General features: G+C 36.9%; 1 long non-coding RNA gene across 1 annotated transcript; it reads left to right on the top strand.

Annotated features, from left to right (window-relative positions):
• The first annotated feature begins 18,773 nt into the window (after positions 1-18,773).
• LOC122308849 lies at positions 18,774-20,159 on the top strand. Its single transcript, XR_006242259.1, has 2 exons — positions 18,774-19,108; positions 19,762-20,159. It is a non-coding gene; the product is annotated as an uncharacterized LOC122308849 (long non-coding RNA).
• Positions 20,160-20,476: the final 317 nt, after the last annotated feature.

Raw genomic sequence — 20,476 nt, 5'->3', positions numbered from 1 at the left:
AGTCACTAGAGATTATGGACCAAAGAAAGCCCTACATATTATGTGGGTAAAGACACCTTTCTAATTAGTACATTTTTGCCTTCGTGTGCCTGAGAATGGGCTAGTACTACACAAAGCCCTGCAAAATATGATGGTAAAAGATGTTGAAAATTTGAATAATTCTACTTATCATCCCAATACACCACGCACTACACCTATTTTGTTTTATTGTGCAAGTGAAGGCAGAGGAGCTAGTGACTACGGATTTTGTAGGGAATGAAGCAAGGGGAGTTTCAAGTCACTAGTGACTAGGGACCAAAGAAAGCCCTACATATTATGTGGGTAAAGACACCTTTCTAATTGGTACATTTTTGCCTTCACGTGCCTAAGAATGGACTAGTACTACACAAAGCCCTGCAAAATATGAGGGTAAAAGATGTTAGAAATTTGAATAATTCTACTTATCATCCCAATGCACCATGCACTACACCTATTTTGTTTTATTTTTTCAATTTTTCTATAACAAGTATGTGGTATATGGATGATAAGTAGAACAACTCAATTAGTTTAACAAAACTAAAATTGAATTAAAATTAAAAGTAATTTTAAAATATATAAAGTGTGTGGTGTAAGATGATGAGTAGCATTTCTTTCAAAAATTACTCATTTTATCTCTCCTACTTTTTGAAAAGTTGGACTGTTTCTTTTAATTTTTTGGGTTAAACTAATAATTTTTTATTAACACCATCAAATAATAAAACACTACAAACCATCAATACAATCTAATCACACACCATCTTTCTTATAGTTTTCTTTTTTCCTTTTTTTTTTTTTCCTTTTTGATCACTTGTTGTGACATTTTTCTGGAGTGAATCCACTTGATCGAGTTTGGAGATAAGATTTGAACAAAGATTTGTGTGAAGAGAAGTGCTATTTTTACCAATTTTTTATTCATCATTCTCCAAGAATTTTTAGATAGTATCATATATTGAGAATTATGAGAAATTTTGATCAATTTTCTCATGTTAATGCATGATCGCAAATTGAGAGATGTTTTTCTCCATTATTAATTCATCTCTAGTCACATAGATTGATGTGATATATTTTAACTGATTTTTCATTCAAGTCATTATGCTACACAAGGTATAGGATATACCTTGAGTAGAGTGAGTGTGCCTTTTAAGATTCACACAAGATCCTTATGCCAAACGTACAAACTTTCATAAAATATCACGTTATTCAGAATTGTTTGACAAGTCGATGATATTGGATCTCAGGAGCATTGGAAGACATTCACATTTATTATCATAGACATCCTAACTGCAAGGTATATATTTAAAGAAAAATGTAATATATTACACCATCATCTTATTCCTATTATTCAACTGTGATAATGTGGCATTATATATCAACATTCCACTATTTGACTTTGTTTATATTTCATCTCGTGATGAATTCCACACATATAGGTACGCAAGGAGCCCGAGCCTTTATGCAGTTGAACTTATTAATGAGCCTCTGGCACCAGGAGCATGATCTAGAGAGCCTAAACAAGTACTACAAGGCTGGTCATGATGCAGTCCGCAAGCACTCTTCCAAGGCTTATGTCATTCTGTCTAACCGGCTAGGACCAAGTGACCCGAGAGAGCTCTTCCCTCTAACTAATGGGATCTATTATAGATGTCCACTGTTATAACCTTTTCTCCAATAACGAACATTGATTTCATCAACACCAACTGAACCCAGCAGTTTAATCATGTCACAACCTCCAATGGCTACATTACTTTTGTAGGCATGACGTCCAAATGTCTCCCATACTCCCCAACTTACAAAACCATATTCCTTTGTTAGGATGCCATGTTTTGTTGGTCTACAAATACTCAAACCAAGCCAATGCAAATAATATGTTGCACATAAATAAATCAGAAGTAAACATTGATATATTAACTATGACTTGGTTGTTGTCAAGTTACAGGTGAATAGGTAGCTGAGTGGCAAGTTAGAGGAGCATCAAAAGAGGAATACCAAAGATTTGCCAAGGCCCAACTTGATGTTTATCGACAAGCAACATTTGGGTGGGCGTACTGGACCCTTAGAAACGAGAAGAACCATTGGAGTTTGGAGTGGATGATCAGGAATGGTTATATCAAGCGGTTTACACAGTTGTTAATTTGTAGAGCTTCTTTATTTTTAGTAACTAAAGCTAGCTGTTGATCTCCTATTATGCTGATGATTTACTCACTAATTACTCAAACGTAGGCCCCTCTAATTAAGGTCCAATTTGCTTACAGCATTTGACATTTTGTGTACATAATAATAATGGTAGCGGAAAGCAGAAATTACGTGGGAAACGATTTGGGGTCCAAATTTTACTAGTTTCCAAACAGAAATTAATATAATTTAAAAGGGCCCGGCCCCCCAATGCTTTGAAGGTCGTGATAATGAATCACACAATGCCGAGAGAAGCTTTTAGCTGCTTTCAATGATGCGCTTGTTGTCCTCACCTACCATTTACCACACACATGATACTTCAGCAACAAAGCAAGTGGAGTTGATAGAAAATGAAGTGGTCGTATATCCTTTTTGAGGACATCATAAAAGTTTTGGCCATGCTCATGTTGGTGGGAAACATCAATGATTGCACAAGAAATTACAATTAAAATTCCTCTCTTTTTCAATATTACTCGTCATGATTGACATAATGAGATCGCAACTGAAACCAAACTTGCAATATTTTATTTACTTCACACCATTATTTCCTTCTTTTTAGGATTTCTTTTCAAGGCCAAGTTCGATATTAAAGACTTCTTCACATCATCATAAGCATTTTGCTGGAAAAACTGACAAATAATGATATAGCCTTTTGCTGCAATAAGTGCCAGTGTGTTCATCTTTCTCCGAGTATATGCATTAATCGATCAAAAGATGTGCAAAAATAATTATTTGCAGAAAATAGTCATTTTTACATGAAACCTGCAACATCTTATTTTCTTCACTTTAACCTTGCACACGTACAAATCCTGGAGACAGCCAAACATATTTGCAGAATCTCCTACATATATATAAGATATACAGACCCGAAGGAATTCAAAAGATCAGCCTAGCAAACAGATTATCATGCCTGAATTTTAGGCCTGTAGTTTGGATCATATTATATGTTTCCAGCATGAGAAAAAACCAGCAACCATCCTCCTGTAAAATTGGAGATCCGATGCATAGAAATTAGTATTTTATATCCATCTAAAAATCAAACCCAATAGTGTGTAAGCATTGAAGATATTGTTGTGCTAGCTTCTTAAACAAATTGTATTATAATATGCTTGGATTGCTAGATGGGTGCCCAACTATCAACAAATTAAGGTAAGACAGATATTTTGGTTGTGATTTAGTAGGTACTGCATATATATATATATATATATATGGCTTGGTCTCACGGGTCATTGTAGGAGAAGCGCGCAACTTGTATATATATATATATATATATCTGTAATTCTGAATGTGAATGTGTAGCTGTCTAGCTTGGTATTCGAAGCTCCTAAGCAACCACTTTGCTTAACGTTTTCTCGGCAAATTATTGAGAAGAAACAACTTGCAGCCATATATAATAGACATCTCATTTTCAAGCTGAAAGTCTGTTCACATGCCTGGATTCCAAAGTCTAAGACGTTGTTTGCAATCATTAACTTTGTCAAACTCTCACGTAAATTATGATAAATAATTAATTTTTTTTAATTTTAAAATAAAAATTATATTAAAAAAATATAATATTTTATTTTAATTTTAAATTTTTATCCCGCCTCATCTTATTTGTAACCAAACGAAAATAAATCAGTAAACTCGAAGAGACGTCCTAGTCACGAGTTGCTATTTATATTAATTTGGTCGTCATTATCGAGATGGATCAATTGGGGGAGCACCATATAGCCATTAATATTACTTACCGATGTAGCTAATGATTTCAATATATTAGTAAGGCACGTTAGGCTCACATGCTCATCGGTGAATGTTTGGAAAATGAGATGAGATGAAAAATTTATAAATAATAATAAAATAATTTTTAAATAGTAGTAGAATTATTTGAATTATGATATTGTTAAGAAGGAAGGAAGAAGAAGAAATATTGATCTGAATTGATTCATTTCGTATTAAGCTTTACATATAAATAGTTGTACAATGTGCTTATGTAAGGAAATTATACAGAAAAGGAAAGTGGACTAATTGAAATGAAATCCTAAAATTAAGCTAATTACAAAAATGGTGCTAGACGTGATTTTGTGCATGGATGGTAAGATAGCTGTCAATACTCCCCCTCAAGTTGGCGCATGGAGATCCGTAATGCCCAACTTGCGCGAGAAATGATGAAAAAGTTCATGTCCCCAAGGTTTGGTAAATATATCCGCAAGTTGCTCATTTGAAGAAGTGTGGACAGCTTTGAGGAAGCCCGAGCGAATTTTGTCGCGAATGATATGACAATCAATTTCAATGTATTTGGTACGCTCATGAAACACAGGATTGTGTGCAATGTAGAGTGCAGACTGATTGTCACAATGGAGAGTGAAAGGCTCGGGATGTGGAACACCAAGGTCAGTGAGAAGCTGTTTTAACCAAGTAAGTTCACAGGTGGTGACGGCCATAGCAAGATACTCAGCTTCAGTGGAAGAGCGAGAGACTGTATTCTGTTTCTTGGTGCGCCATGAGATCGGACTGGTGCCTAACTAAATAAAATAACCAATGGTGGAGCGGCGAGTGATGGGGCAGCTGGCCCAATCAGAGTCTGTATAAGCTGAAACATGGATACTGTTGGATGAAGGAAAGAAGATACCCTGACCCGGACAGCCTTCGATGTAGCACTACAAGAAAAAGCAGCTTTTGCTGCCAAAAACTGAAGGGGCGAGTAAATTTGAGCCGCAACAGTCCATAATTTTTGGAGCCGCGTTTTTGTAGTGGCGCACGGGGAATTCGCCGTCATATATATTTTTTGCGGCAACAATACATATTTTGCGGCGACTTTCTCTCTTCACAAATAATAAAACAGAGTAAAGGCCTAAAATGGCTTTAAATTTTGCCGTGCGGCGATAAAACTACAGAACTATCACGCTATTTTTCTCCCCGCGGTAAACTACAGAAACCCAAAGGCGTCGATACTCTCTATCTATCTTCCACCCATTTTTCCTACAGCTATTGTGAGCCTCCACCACAAATAAATCACCAGCCGTGCCTAGCCACCCTGCCTTCACCACGGAAACTTGGTAAAATCCCCTTCGTCAGTCCATGACGGCCTTCACGTCGAAAATGGTTTGAGAAAACAACGACGTCGTGTGCCACACGCCGTCGCCTTCTCGCCTAGCCGGTAAGTCTCCTCCATCTCGCTTACACTCAATTCACCGTCCGTCTCTCTCTTTCTCTCTCTAACTTTCACTTAGTCCCTCTCTCTCTATAGGCTGCCCAATCGTGTCCCACCGTCGTGCACGGCTTCTCCACTCGGTCCCTATTTCAGCAAGCTATCTCCTCTCCTTTCAAACTGTGTGGTATTTCTCTCCTTCATTCCGTGTCTATCTCTTTCTGTTTTGGGTATATGCATTTATCTAGTTTTTTTTTTTTTTGTGTTCATTTGCAAGTGAAAGGTAAAGTCATTTACATAAAAATATTCAGATAGTAGTTTAAATGGATTGCGAATCTGTTAGAAATTGCTGTGCCTTATCTACATTAGAAACTTTTTGATGCTGAAGGATGGGTTTTGATCAGTTTTTAGATGCTGATTTATAATTAATTTGAAGTTTTGGGAGGTTTGGCGAATGTTGTTTTGGGTGACCAACCAATAGTTAATTTAGTCAATGCTCTATGCCGTATTTCTTAGATGCTTCTCACAACTTTCGTGGTTGCTATGTTTTGACCGCAACCCCAAACAATGACATATATATAGCTATATTAAAATGTGGAATCAGCAACTTTAAGTACTGATTCCAGAGCATGAAAACCATAATCTAGATCCCAAATGAAATTTGTACCCTCATCTCCACACGTTTCATGGTCATACACAAGAGAAATAAATAATTAGCTCATCACAAACGGTCAAAGTTGATAATTTACATTGACCAAAAGTACCAGGAACCTAGCTGGTATGTTGTAAACATATCCGTGTGTTTCATCCTACCTTTCAAACATCACATGGATTTGCCTTTTTTTTTTCTTTTTTTTTCGCCTAGCAAGTGTTTAACATTTTCCACTCAAATTGCCTAGGTTTCACATATTGCATGCGTTACCAACTTATATTCTAGTCTAAACTTGGTGTTGAATAATAAATGAAAATAGGTAATGTAGCACAGTTTTATTAATTGAATCTTTACATGTGGTGTTCGTTTTAATTTTTATTAGTGTAATATGCCGATGTTGGAATTTTTTGATGCACCAATGAGCCTGCTGGATGCTACATATATGGATTCACTCCCAGGTTTAAATTAATGTATAGCCATGTGGATGCACAATTCCAATGACCCGCAATTATTTTTCATGTGTTTAGTCGCAGTAGATGTTTTTAGGAATTTAAGCAATTGCATGACAATTAGAAACCTGCTAAGATGTATGATGTGAAAGTTAATGAAATGTTCACATTCAAGCTTATTCGTATGAAAACTGGATGGCAATGTACAAGTGCTTAGATGGTAAAATATATGGTGTTTGATTTATATTAAATCTAAAACAAAAGTCCTCAAATACAGGTTTGGTAGAGTTTAAAAATGAGAGGAATTTCAAAGATAAGTCTAATTTGCTATTGGGAAAGATTCAATAGCAAACCTGGTTACGTACATAGCTACTCTTTATAGTTCTTTCTTCTTGATCTTATTAATTTTTTCCTGAGTTAGTGCAGTGTAATTCAGCTTAATATAATTAGATCCTGTTACCACCAAGATGTTAAGAAATTAATAAACACTGCAAAGTATTGCAAAAATTAGCTGTTAAGGTCCTTTCTGTATCTATGTTTCTTTAATTCCATGATTTATATAAAGAATCATCTTCATGCATGGAATGAGAACCTGTTATTAAATTTCTAAATAGACTTGAGGTACCAATATATGCTAATATATGCTATTTCCCTAGCTCTTATTAACTATAATATTGCTCCAAGCTTGTAATTTATTTTTGGCAAATTCCTGAGTCACACGGCCTGCTGATCATCATCGACCCAGCTAGGTAGCTATAAGGCGTTGATCAACATTGAGTGCGTACAGCTATTGGGTTCAATTAAATTAGGTGCATCTTTTCATGTCTAATTTTCTGATCAGCATATTAATGTTATTGAAATGATCATGTTGTGTCTCGATCAGCAATTTTTGATGATTGGTCATTCATTCATGAAACATATACTGGGTAGCTAGATTGGCAAAGAATCAATATTTTAAACATTTAAGTTATGATTGGTGGAGAACCAAAATGGACAAGATGATATACAGGGGAATTGCGATAGAGGTGATTTCAATTAATTGCATATATAATAAATTGATTTGCAAACATACCTGGGTTCAAAACGTGAGCTGTCAAATAACGTTAACATTGCTGCAAAGCATTCCAAAAATAATAATTTGCTCAACTATAGATCTTGTAGTGGCAGCAAAAACAGGGGAAATATTGTGCATGCACAGCATTCCAAAAACCCATAAATTTGCTAAACTATTGGTACTATCCAGCGTTTGGAAAACCCATAGATCTAATTCTGCGACTGGGTTTCTTCATTTATTCACCGCATATCCAACCCAGCAATTGTAAATTTTAGAAAGAAGTGGTTTTAGCATTTCCTGCGCCGTAAACCTCACCGCATGTAGAATCTCTAAAATTACGGCGTCTAGCAATTCACCGTATGAAGAGTCTGAACTTACGGCGTATACGAAGACACCGCAAATGAGAACTCTCTTTCTTACCGCCAGCCCCAAAATCGTCGTAGGAAGAGTTTGAAATTGCGGTGTCTATGAATTCACTGCAAATGGAAACAAAGTTTCTTGCTGCCAGCTCTAAAATCGCCGAATATCTAGATTTTACGGGGTTGCAAAATCGCCGTCAATGACCCAAATTTGCGACGTCTCCTCACCGTAATTGCCCTTCAGACCAATTTGCTCAACCAATTTTGCTGCGAGATTTGTCGGCCGAGTTAGCTGCAGCAGTTGCGGCCACCAATGGTTTCTCACCGAAACCCCTCTCAGCAGACGTTTTACTTTCGACCAATTAGCGATGGACTCAAATCGCAGTTTCTAAAAATTTGTTGCGGGAAAACAGGAGAATTGCGGTGAATTTGCTCCCCGCGAAAAGGCAAATTTCCTGTAGTGTAGCGAAGAACTCTGGAGGCGGCGTTCATGTGGGGAACGCGAGGAGCATGCATGAATTGGCTGAGTGTGTTGACGGCATAAACAATGTCGGGTCGAGTAATGATCAGATAGATGAGACGACCAACGAAGCGACGATAAAGGCCGGATCAGAGAGGAGGTCGCCATCATCAGCAGTAAGCTTCAAGTGTTGTTCCATAGGAAAATGAGCGGTCCGTGCACCAAATTGCCCACTGTCAGAGAGAATGTCGAGGGCATATTTGCGTTGATTAAGAAAAATGCCAGTGGGAGAGCGAGCAACTTCAAGACCAAGAAAGTATTTCAGGGAACCGAGGTCTTTGGTCTTGAAATGTGTGGAGAGAATTTTCTTGAAAAGCTCAATCTGTGAGAGATCGTTACTAGCAACCAGTATGTCATCGACGAAAACAAGAACAAGAACAATGCTAGTAGAAGTGGTGAGAGTGAACAAAGAATGATCTGCTTGAGATGAATGGAAACCTGCATCAAGAAGCACAGAGGTTAGTTTAAAAAATCAGTTTCGGGAAGCTTGTTTGAGGCCATAGAGGGATTTGCGGAGGCGACAAACACAAGTCTCCCCCTTAGGACAATATCCGAGTGGTGGGGTCATGTAGACTTCTTCGTCAAGGTTAACATGCAAGAAGGCATTATTGACGTCGAGCTGATGAATAATCCAATTTTTTGTGGCTGCGACGGCCAATAAGCAGTGGATCGTGGTCATTTTGGCGATCGGGGCAAAGGTCTCATGGTAGTCCAGGCCTTCAATCTGATTGTATCCTTTGGCAACGAGCCGAGCTTTGTATCTCTCGATAGATCCGTCAGCTTTGAGTTTAGTTTTGAAAACTCATTTGCACCCAATGGGTTTCTTACCAGGGGGAGAGGCTCAAGAGTCCAGGTGGAATTGGCCTCTAGAGCACGAAGCTCAGCTGTCATGGCCTCACGCCAGTGAGGATGGCGGATGGCAGTGGTATAGCAAGAAGGTTCAATACATGAGGTAAGAGCAGTCAAATAAGTAATATGTGAGGGAGAAAAACGGGAATATGAAAGAAAAGCAGACAAAGGATGAGCAGTATCTGAAGCCGGTGAAGCAGGCGTAGATGCGGTGGGCTCCGTGTGTAAGGTGGGACAAATTTAGTCGTGAAGATAGGAAGGTCGAGTAATAGTTCGGCGAGGGCAAGGAGCCGGGGGAGAGGGGCTAGGTAAGGACACAGGAATCGGAGAATCAGGAGGGACAGGAGAGTCAGAAGAGGCCGGAGGATCAAGAGTCAGGATAGAGTCAGGGATGGGAAGAGGAATGATAGGAGCGGGAAGAGATGGAAGGTCAGGAAGGTCTTGGAAAGGAAATATGTGTTCGTGAAAGGTGACATCTCGGGAATAGAAGATGGTCTGAGTTTGGAGATTATATAGTTAGTAGGCTTTATGCATGCTCGGATAGCTAAGGAAGACACATTTAATGGCACGAGGAGAAAATTTGTCGCGGTGAGTGCGAAGGGTGTGTGCATAACAAAGACAGCCGGTGAAGCAGGCGTAGATGCGGTGGGCTCCGTGTGTAAGGTGGGACAAATTTAGTCGTGAAGATAGGAAGGTCGAGTAATAGTTCGGCGAGGGCAAGGAACCGGGGGAGAGGGGCTAGGTAAGGACACAGGAATCGGAGAATCAGGAGGGACAGGAGAGTCAGAAGAGGCCGGAGGATCAAGAGTCAGGATAGAGTCAGGGATGGGAAGAGGAATGATAGGAGCGGGAAGAGATGGAAGGTCAGGAAGGTCTTGGAAAGGAAATATGTGTTCGTGAAAGGTGACATCTCGGGAATAGAAGATGGTCTGAGTTTGGAGATTATATAGTTAGTAGGCTTTATGCATGCTCGGATAGCTAAGGAAGACACATTTAATGGCACGAGGAGAAAATTTGTCGCGGTGAGTGCGAAGGGTGTGTGCATAACAAAGACAGCCGGTGAAGCAGGCGTAGATGCGGTGGGCTCCGTGTGTAAGGTGGGACAAATTTAGTCGTGAAGATAGGAAGGTCGAGTAATAGTTCGGCGAGGGCAAGGAACCGGGGGAGAGGGGCTAGGTAAGGACACAGGAATCGGAGAATCAGGAGGGACAGGAGAGTCAGAAGAGGCCGGAGGATCAAGAGTCAGGATAGAGTCAGGGATGGGAAGAGGAATGATAGGAGCGGGAAGAGATGGAAGGTCAGGAAGGTCTTGGAAAGGAAATATGTGTTCGTGAAAGGTGACATCTCGGGAATAGAAGATGGTCTGAGTTTGGAGATTATATAGTTAGTAGGCTTTATGCATGCTCGGATAGCTAAGGAAGACACATTTAATGGCACGAGGAGAAAATTTGTCGCGGTGAGTGCGAAGGGTGTGTGCATAACAAAGACAGCCGGTGAAGCAGGCGTAGATGCGGTGGGCTCCGTGTGTAAGGTGGGACAAATTTAGTCGTGAAGATAGGAAGGTCGAGTAATAGTTCGGCGAGGGCAAGGAACCGGGGGAGAGGGGCTAGGTAAGGACACAGGAATCGGAGAATCAGGAGGGACAGGAGAGTCAGAAGAGGCCGGAGGATCAAGAGTCAGGATAGAGTCAGGGATGGGAAGAGGAATGATAGGAGCGGGAAGAGATGGAAGGTCAGGAAGGTCTTGGAAAGGAAATATGTGTTCGTGAAAGGTGACATCTCGGGAATAGAAGATGGTCTGAGTTTGGAGATTATATAGTTAGTAGGCTTTATGCATGCTCGGATAGCTAAGGAAGACACATTTAATGGCACGAGGAGAAAATTTGTCGCGGTGAGTGCGAAGGGTGTGTGCATAACAAAGACAGCCGGTGAAGCAGGCGTAGATGCGGTGGGCTCCGTGTGTAAGGTGGGACAAATTTAGTCGTGAAAATAGGAAGGTCGAGTAATAGTTCGGCGAGGGCAAGGAACCGGGGGAGAGGGGCTAGGTAAGGACACAGGAATCGGAGAATCAGGAGGGACAGGAGAGTCAGAAGAGGCCGGAGGATCAAGAGTCAGGATAGAGTCAGGGATGGGAAGAGGAATGATAGGAGCGGGAAGAGATGGAAGGTCAGGAAGGTCTTGGAAAGGAAATATGTGTTCGTGAAAGGTGACATCTCGGGAATAGAAGATGGTCTGAGTTTGGAGATTATATAGTTAGTAGGCTTTATGCATGCTCGGATAGCTAAGGAAGACACATTTAATGGCACGAGGAGAAAATTTGTCGCGGTGAGTGCGAAGGGTGTGTGCATAACAAAGACAACCGAAAACACGAAGATGATTATAGTCGGGAATTTTATTGAATAGAATTTCAAAAGGGGATTTATTGTTGAGAATACGGCTAGGGGTGCGATTGATGAGGTAGGCTGCGGTGAGGACACAATCACCCCAATAAGAGAGATGTAAGTGTGCTTGAAAACGAAAACTACGAGCAACATTAAGAAGGTGTCGGTGTTTACACTCCGCAACACCATTTTGTTGGGGAGTTTCGACATAAGTACGTTCATGAATGATGCCATGTGTGTGTAGGTAGGTTTGAAATTGATGAGAAATAAATTCTTGTCCATTATCAGTTCTAATAATTTTGACAGTAGTGTTAAACTGGTTTTGGACAAGGGAAAAAAATGCGTTAAATGAGTGTATGCCTCAGATTTAAAACGCATAAGATAAATCCATGTGGTGCGAGAAAAATCGTCAACAATGGTGAGAAAATAATGAGCGCCACATAATGAGGCTGTGTGATAACCACCCCAAATATCACAAAAAATGCAATTAAAACGAGAATCATTTTTATTTGCATAATTAGAAAAAGATAATCTTGTGTGTTTAGAACGAGCACAAACATCACATTCAGAAAGAGTACAAGGAGAATTAAAAATATTGGGAATAGTAAAACTAGAGGGATGACCTAGACGTTGATGCCATAAGGTCTTATTTGCAGGAGACGGAGCAGCAAAAATGACGGGAGAGGTGGGTCGATACACATAGAGCCCATTGCATAAATCACTCGTTCCAATCAGCTTCATCGATAGAGAGTCCTGAAATAAACAAGAATTAGAGGAAAAAGTTACAAGGCAAGAATTATGAAGGCAATTTGGAAAACCGAAAGTAAATTGAAGGAGAAAAGGGGAACATAAAAAACATTTTGTAATATGAGGGAAGGGGAGAGTCGGCAAGAACCCAGCCCTTCGGCTGGAATATCTTGGCCGTTTGGGAGTCGAATGTGATGGGCAATAGCAAGAGGCTGGAAATCGGAAAGGGCTTCACGTTGGTGGCAGATGTGGTGGCTTGCACCGTTGTCTACCACCCAATGGAGGTGCCGATTGAAGCTGAAATCAGAGGGGGAGAAGAGATTACCAACAAAGGAAGCAGGGGATAGGTCGATCGGTGTGGCCGACGGTGCTAGGAGGTTGAGCAGCTTCTGATAGAGCTCCGAAGGAAGGGAAACCAGATTTGCAGTGGAGGAAGAGGAGAGGCCAACGGTATTTGCAGTGGATGGAGGTGGGCCAAGGATGGATGATTTCGGTTTGGTGGTGCGAGGCTCTCAGCCTGGAGGGTATCCGATGATGGTCCAGCAACGGTCACGGGTGTGGCCATCTTTGCCGCATGCAGTGCATTTCAGAGGAGGTCTTGGGCGGGCTGAGGTGCGGATAGACATTGCCATGGTTTCGGAAGAAGTGGGTTGAAGGTGGAGGAGCCGGTGTTGCTCTTCTTGAAACAGAATGGAAAAGACTTTGCCGAGAGAGGGAAGCGGGTCCATGGCCAGAATTTGGGTGCGAAGATGAGCAAAGGAGTCGTTGAGTCCAAAAAGAAATTGGAAAACTTGTTCATCATCAGCCTGTCGTTACATTTCTTTGAGGTCAGTGGTAGTTTGTAGGTGACTAAGTTCATCCCATAGCTGTTTTATTTGGTTGAAATAATCATGAACATAGTTGGTGGATTGGTGCAGGGAGGAGAGAGCTCGTTTGAGGTGGTATATACGGGCATTGTTGCCATGGCAAAAACGAGAAGAAAGGTCAAGCCAAACAGCACGGGGATCGGTATGATATTCAAGGGAATTGGCAAGGGAAGGGCTGATGGAGTTGAGGATCCAGGTAAGGACCATATCCTTGGTTTGGTTCCACTTAGTATATTCGGGTTTGGTGGGTTCAGGAGGGATGAGAGTGCCATCGATAAAGCCAAGTTTATTCTTGGCATTGAGGGCTCGGGTCATAGCCTTTTGCCATTTGGGGTAGTTGTCTCCTGTGAGAAGGTTATTGACTAGAATTAAGCTAGGAGAATCAGAGGGATGAAGAAGATAAGAGGAGGGAATGGGTGGGGTGTGGGTCTCGGCCATGACAAAAAAAAAAGACTGGATCATTTCTTTAGGCTGATACCATGTTAAGAAGGAAGGAAGAAGGAGAAATATTGATCTGAATTGATTCATTTCATATTAAGCTTTACATATAAATAGTTGTACAATGTGCTTATGTAATGAAATTATACAGAAAAGGAAAGTGGACTAATTGAAATGAAGTCCTAAAATTAAGCTAATTACAAAAATCGTGCTAGACGTGATTTTGTGCATGGATGGTAAGATAGCTGTCAATAGATATTTTATAAAGTTTTGAGAAATAAAAGAGAAAAAATTGAATAAAAATATTATAAAGTTAAAATATAATTTTTTAATATAATTTTTATTTTAAAATTTGAAAAAGTTGAATTATTTTTTATATTTTGTTTCGGAATTTGAAAATTTTGTAATGATTAGGTAATGATTATATAAAAAAAAGTTAAAAATTTAAATTTGAAAAGTGTATGTTTGAGTGGTGTTTAGATGTTGACATGTGATGAGATGAGATAAGATAAGATGAAACTATCTTAACATCCAAAACCTCGCCATTGTTTTTGCCTCTGTTCTCACCATGACTAGTTGTTTCACTTATTTCTCTCCTACTATCCCCTTTGGTGCTAAATATGTTACTTATTTCTAGCAAGTTTCTAATTCTTTATTTTGTTTTAGGGACTTCAAAACTTAGATTGGGGCCATTCAGCCACCATTTTTCATTTTAAATTTTATTATATTTTTCTTTGTATGTTATTGTTTGAAGAAATTATAGTTGCAATCGTGAGTGTGCAAACGTCGTACAATCACTTTGAAAAAAATGAATAAATACCAGACCCGCATGAAAAGAAATTAATTTTTTAATAATAGACCTCATTCTTTTTTAAAGCGACTATACAACGCTTACTCACTACATATATGTAGCATTATTAAAAAAAAAAAAATAGAATGAACACATGTATACCTCATAGTGGTGGGTGATTCTTTATTTTCCACTTCCGGTGTCTCTTTTTGCCTTTCTAAGACAAACAGAGAAACAAAGGTTAGTGAACTTTATGAAAGAATATATAATAATGCTATAAACTTATTTTGTAGGGCTAGAAGAATGCGTTAGGACGCTTAATTTAGCTGATGAATGAATATACTTCCTCCACAATATTAATTGAACCATATCTAATGAAAAGTAAGCCCCAAAGGATATGAATTCCATGATTAAAGCTAGTAAAAATTATGCTTACAAAATCTCGATCTTTTGGAATCACGCAAATCTGCATATATTCCCTTCTTCGATTCTTATGTTCCTCATGTACGTTCTCAATGAACCAAAATCTTCTGTACTCTTCTCCTCAAAGTGGATGGATCGATTTTGTTAATTAAAGGATCATGAGTTGCTTTCTATATATAATTTCAAGCTTATTATGTATAAATCTATTTATCTATAGCTCAAAGTTGAATTAAAACATTCATAAAAAAGTTCAAAGATATTAATACTTTTTGTACTACTAATGCCATAAGATTCTACATTAATAATATAAATAATGCTCTATATAGTTTTAAAATATAAATAAAATAAGGTTTATTAATAAAAAAATAATTTTCTTATACGATTATGTGAGAGTGTACGGAGTCTATAAATCTTAAAACTACAAATATTATTTCTTTATATTTAATAAATTAATTAAAAATCATCTTTTAACTAGAATTAATTCTGGCCGCCGTGTGTATTTTGTTTGCCTATACTCAAGTTTCTAAGCTCTAACGAGTTGACACTTGAAACTGAAAATAATTAACTAGGAATTAAATGATTGGTCAATAGTTAATACTGATAGTGAAACAAAAGTGAACAGAAAATCAAGAGAGCGGCCGTTAAGTCTAAAGTGACGAGAACTTCATTTGAGGGACCACTACTTTTAGCCGACATTGATATTGAGAAGTGAGTGAGAGGTGACAGAAATTTATATGGATTTCCTTTAACCTTGATCTTCTTAAATAAGTCTCTACATATGGAAGAATTCTACTGTATATAGTTATTTTTTTTTGAATTTTTTTATATTTTATTAATATAATTAATTATTTTATATTAAAAAAATAATTCAATCAATCATATTAGTAGAGTATATAAAAAATAAATAAAAATGATTGTATATAAAATTTTTGTATATCAAATCTAGTGACCGGGAGGTAAAAATGTGTTGCCAAACATGTTTTTAAAAACAAAATATTTTTAACAAGTTTTTTAAGAAAGCCAATTTAAAACATCAATTATAAAACAAGTTTCAACAGTATGATCACAAGTCTTGTACTTGAAAAAGCTTTTTTTAGGTTAATCCAATTTTGTCATTTACTTGCCAACAAAAAAAGAAAAAATCATTATTTTCATCTGGCAATTCTGAAAATTTCGAAAATTCCAAACAGGTTGGAATGCAAGTTGGCAGACCAGGGCCTGGAACCCAATATAAATGATGGAAAATACTATTCCTATGTAAAGTTTTTACCGAAAATTTATACCGAATTGCATTTTATTTATTTATTTATTTTTTTGTTTAATGATTAAGAAAATATTTTAAATGAATTTGTGACTTTTTTTAATTTTTAAAAAATATTTAAATACTTAAAAAAAAACCCTTGATCGGTGACGATTCTAAATGATTCATGCAGACAGTGAGGCAAAACCCTAAGAACGACCCATCACGCAGCCAGTCAAGCAGCCAGCGGCCCAGCGCTCTAAAACTATAGACGTTAGCTTTATATGAAATGCCTCTAATATTTTTGTAAGAGCATTGCTATTCATAACTCCTTACATCACATATAACATAATTTTTTATTTTTTTATTTTTTTATTTTTTTTTTAAATTTTATTTAGTTTTATTCTTCTTAAAATAATTGAATTATTCTACTAATCATCTATATACTACACATTTAGTAAGAGAAAAAAAATTAAAAAAATAATAAAAATAGTAGTGTGTGGTGTATGAGACTTATGAATATAATTTTTCTTTTTGTAAAGCATTTCTGGAGCTGTGTATCCAAAGGTTCCTCTTGCACGAGTCAAATGAACAATACTATCTTCCACGGGTATAATTTTGCCAAGCCAAAATTCAAAATCTTGGGGGCCAAATTTTAATATCAAAATGTAAAATTTACATGTCACATTCTCAATGTAAATACACAATCCCGTGAGCTAGTCCTATAGCAATATCATATATTTTTTCATAGTTAAGGATATTTGCCTTTGATGAAAAAATGTGTTTGTTAAGATCGAGATGATCCCTTGGGCATGAACATATATAAGGGTACGCTCTGAACAATGAATACAAAAGCCGATGAGTTGCACTTTGTTCATGTGATGAATCCTACCAATAGTCGTTACTTCATTGATAAAAAATTTATCCATTTGCTTTGAACTGGACTAACATCCTTACTGTCACAAGATGTCTACTTCAAAGTGTTCTTTTAATTGATACTATGCCATATATATCCTCCTTCACCCAATTTTTTTCTAAATCCTTTGGTCATCTTCTTAATTTCAAGAAAAAGTTGACATGAGGTTATTTTGATTTTGTAGAAATTCTTCAACAGTCTCGTAAATGGAGAAGTGTCTCCTTGGCCATTTATACATAAAAAATGCAATCAGAAATGGATTGCCTAATAGACAGATTGGCACATGCCATTCTGGAAAGGAAATCACCCAAGGATAACTTTTTGCCTTGAAGAAGCATAAGCCTTATTGTGAGAGATGTATTACTCACCCCATAGACTGTTTGGCCAGAGCCACTACAACAAAATTGCCTTTTAGGGCGAAATTCTCCGATTCGAAAATTTGTTTCTTCATATTATATTGTTAACTCCTCTAAGTGGGCCACCTTGGCCACAACGACCAAAATTAGCTTAAGAAACTATATATAATATATATATCAAATATAGAAGTTTGAATAGTCAAGTATATCTTCTAGTTTTAATCTATATATGTAATACCAGGACCTAAGCCAAAGCCCAACATGGTTTTAATACTAGCTTTATAAGAAAAAAAAATTAGTAGCGGCAATTGCAGCTATATTTGAATGTTAAGGTAAGTTAAGTTGTAAATATTAATATTTTGTGAGTTCTATTAAGATAGATTTAATTTTTTTAAGTTGATATGAGTTTAATTTTTTAAGTTGAAATGTATTAAATAGGTTGAGATAAGTTTAACTTATTTTTGAATAGTTAAAAAAGTAGTCAATCTATAAATGATTAGTTTGAAATAAGTTGAGGTGAATTGAGTTCGATTCAAAAACCAAACACAACCTTAAGTGAAGCGGTGGGTTTAGTTTCATTTCTTTCAACGAAAGAGCAGCCATTACCATTCTAGATCTTTTTTCTCTATTTTCTTACCCTGTACATTACAAGTCTTACCTATTTTCTTTGAAAAAATTGGACAAATTTAGAACCCACATGAAAAAATTTTATTTTTTAATAATAGACCTTTTTTTTAAATGATTGCGAAAAATTTACATATCCTAAAATTGTATCTTACATTACTCTATATACAATAATTAACTGATTAAAATAAATCAATTATAACTCTATTAATAAATAATATAGATACGTATACATAATATTAAAAATATAGTAATATATATAACATATACATATATACACGTATGTAGATAGGTTAAGATTGTATTTAGATATTGAGATGATTTCAAATTATTTGAGTTAACGTATGAATAGTAATATTTTGTGAGTTCCATTAACATATCTTTGAATATAAATAGATTTAGATTTGTATTTAAATTTATTATGCAAGTTGAGATGAATTAAACATTTTCATGTGAAGTTAAAAAAATATTAAATTTTATTAATAATTAATTTAAAATAAATTGAGGTGAATTTGTGTTCCAATGATAACTAGTTAAGATAACTAACATAAATCTAAATAAAAGTGAACACACTTCAAAAAAATAAAAATACAATAATATTAAAAAAGAGAAAAAAGCCACCGGGGGATGAGGCCCACGAGCGAACACGACATGTAGCCAATAAGAAAAGAGAAAAGGAGTAGTCCAATAGAAGAATGACAAATCATCCCCTGCGACTTTTATTTCATTGCGCCAGCTAGCTGTGTCGTCACGCATCTCTCTTGTAAATTAATCGCACGGAAGGTTACGAGTTACAGTTCTTATGAGTTATGGGTTATTAGAGCATGTACACATGCTGTAGAGGAACACACCTCACGGGCCACGTCTACTGCATGCCCTCAACAGAATGCCTCCTCTGCTGGTTGCTCTTAACAAAATGCCATAACCACCTCTGCACCTCTTACGGAATAATAGAAGAACCCTCTAGAATTATTCTCTTGTAAATGATTTCTGCTATAAATATGAGCACTATTGTATTGAGGAAGTATGGAAAATAAGAAACATTTCATTCGGAATACACTCTTTCTCTTATGCATTCTTACAAGCATCTGAGCTTCATCTTTCACTACTCTGTTTTCAACATGGGTTAACTATTTTATTTTGGCAAGCATTTTTTAGCTTTACCTGCTGATGTTGTTTAGAATGACCGAACCTTGTAACTAGCTTTATCTGCATCTGAAAGCTTTTATGTTTTAGTTGAGTTGGAATATAAATGTAACTTCAGGGATATGATTTTGGTTTTTGCTTTCTCTGTGTTGTGGTGGAGTGTAAGGTGCACTAGGGATGAAATCATGTGAGTTTTCCTATGTGGTTCCGACTTAATTGTCGGTTTAGACAGAGAAGTTTAAATTAAAACTTCAGTTCGGCAGCAGTCTAAAGTCCAGTGGGGTATTTAAGAATGTGGTGGTAGATCGGAAGAGTTAATTGTAATATATGCACATTTATATCATTGAATATCTTGAAATTACAAAACATCTCTATCTAGAATATTCTAACATTACAGGATAATCTAAAGACTAAAATGATTTTAAAAAAACCAGATAGATGCAATAATTTATACATAATCACTTGTGTTAGGGGCATGAAAATGGCTCAAGCTTTGCAATTATTTGTCGAAACATTTCTGCATTCTTATTGCATTTTGAAGAGAAGTAGTTTTTATTTTTGGTGTGCTTATGATTGATTTTGAGCTGTAAAAATATAATGTATTGATTATCTCTTGTTTTTTTTTTTTATAGGTAAACGTTGAAGTGAGAGTTGAAATCTCTTGAACGGGAAAGGATATGATCTACTTGGTGAAGTGATGGAGTAGTTTGGGATTAGAGCTATCGACTATTTATGTTGATAAAGAGAGTTTTGCTGGTAGTATGCATGTGATTGAAAATGCCTGAACGGTTAAGGATGGCCTCTGTTAAGATCACGCTAACCCTTGTAACTCCAGCCCTTCTGGGAAAGGGTTTCTACAAGCAAGATTTCGCGTGTGCTCCAAAGGGGCTAATTTTGACAAAAGCATGTAAAGAGGTGCTCGGCTTCAATGCTCACAACTATTTTTGCAACTATTTTCACAAGTCTATTTTAAATGGCAGGCGGTTATAAAATCCTGAATTACAAATAATAAAAACTTTGATATATTAAATGGCGGGTGGTTTTCTCATCATTACAGTTGAAGCAAATCATAATCCTGTTACCATTCGTTACCCAACAATTGGGACCAGAAATTTATAAAAAAAAAAAAAAATCATAAATCACACGCAAGCCACTTGAAAATATCACTGATGGAGAAACCTAAAATAAACTTTTCTGGAATTTCATTAATGAACAAATAAAATTTGTATAATTTCATCCACTTGGTACATAAACTTCCCACTTAGTAGGATACAAGTAGTCCCATTTCTTGATAAACAAGATTCTAATTATGCACAAGGCTACAAGATTCTAATTATGAACAAGTCT

Source organism: Carya illinoinensis, chromosome 5, assembly GCF_018687715.1.
Source record: "Carya illinoinensis cultivar Pawnee chromosome 5, C.illinoinensisPawnee_v1, whole genome shotgun sequence".
Lineage (NCBI taxonomy): Eukaryota > Viridiplantae > Streptophyta > Magnoliopsida > Fagales > Juglandaceae > Carya > Carya illinoinensis.
This window is presented reverse-complemented; position numbering and strand designations above follow the sequence as displayed.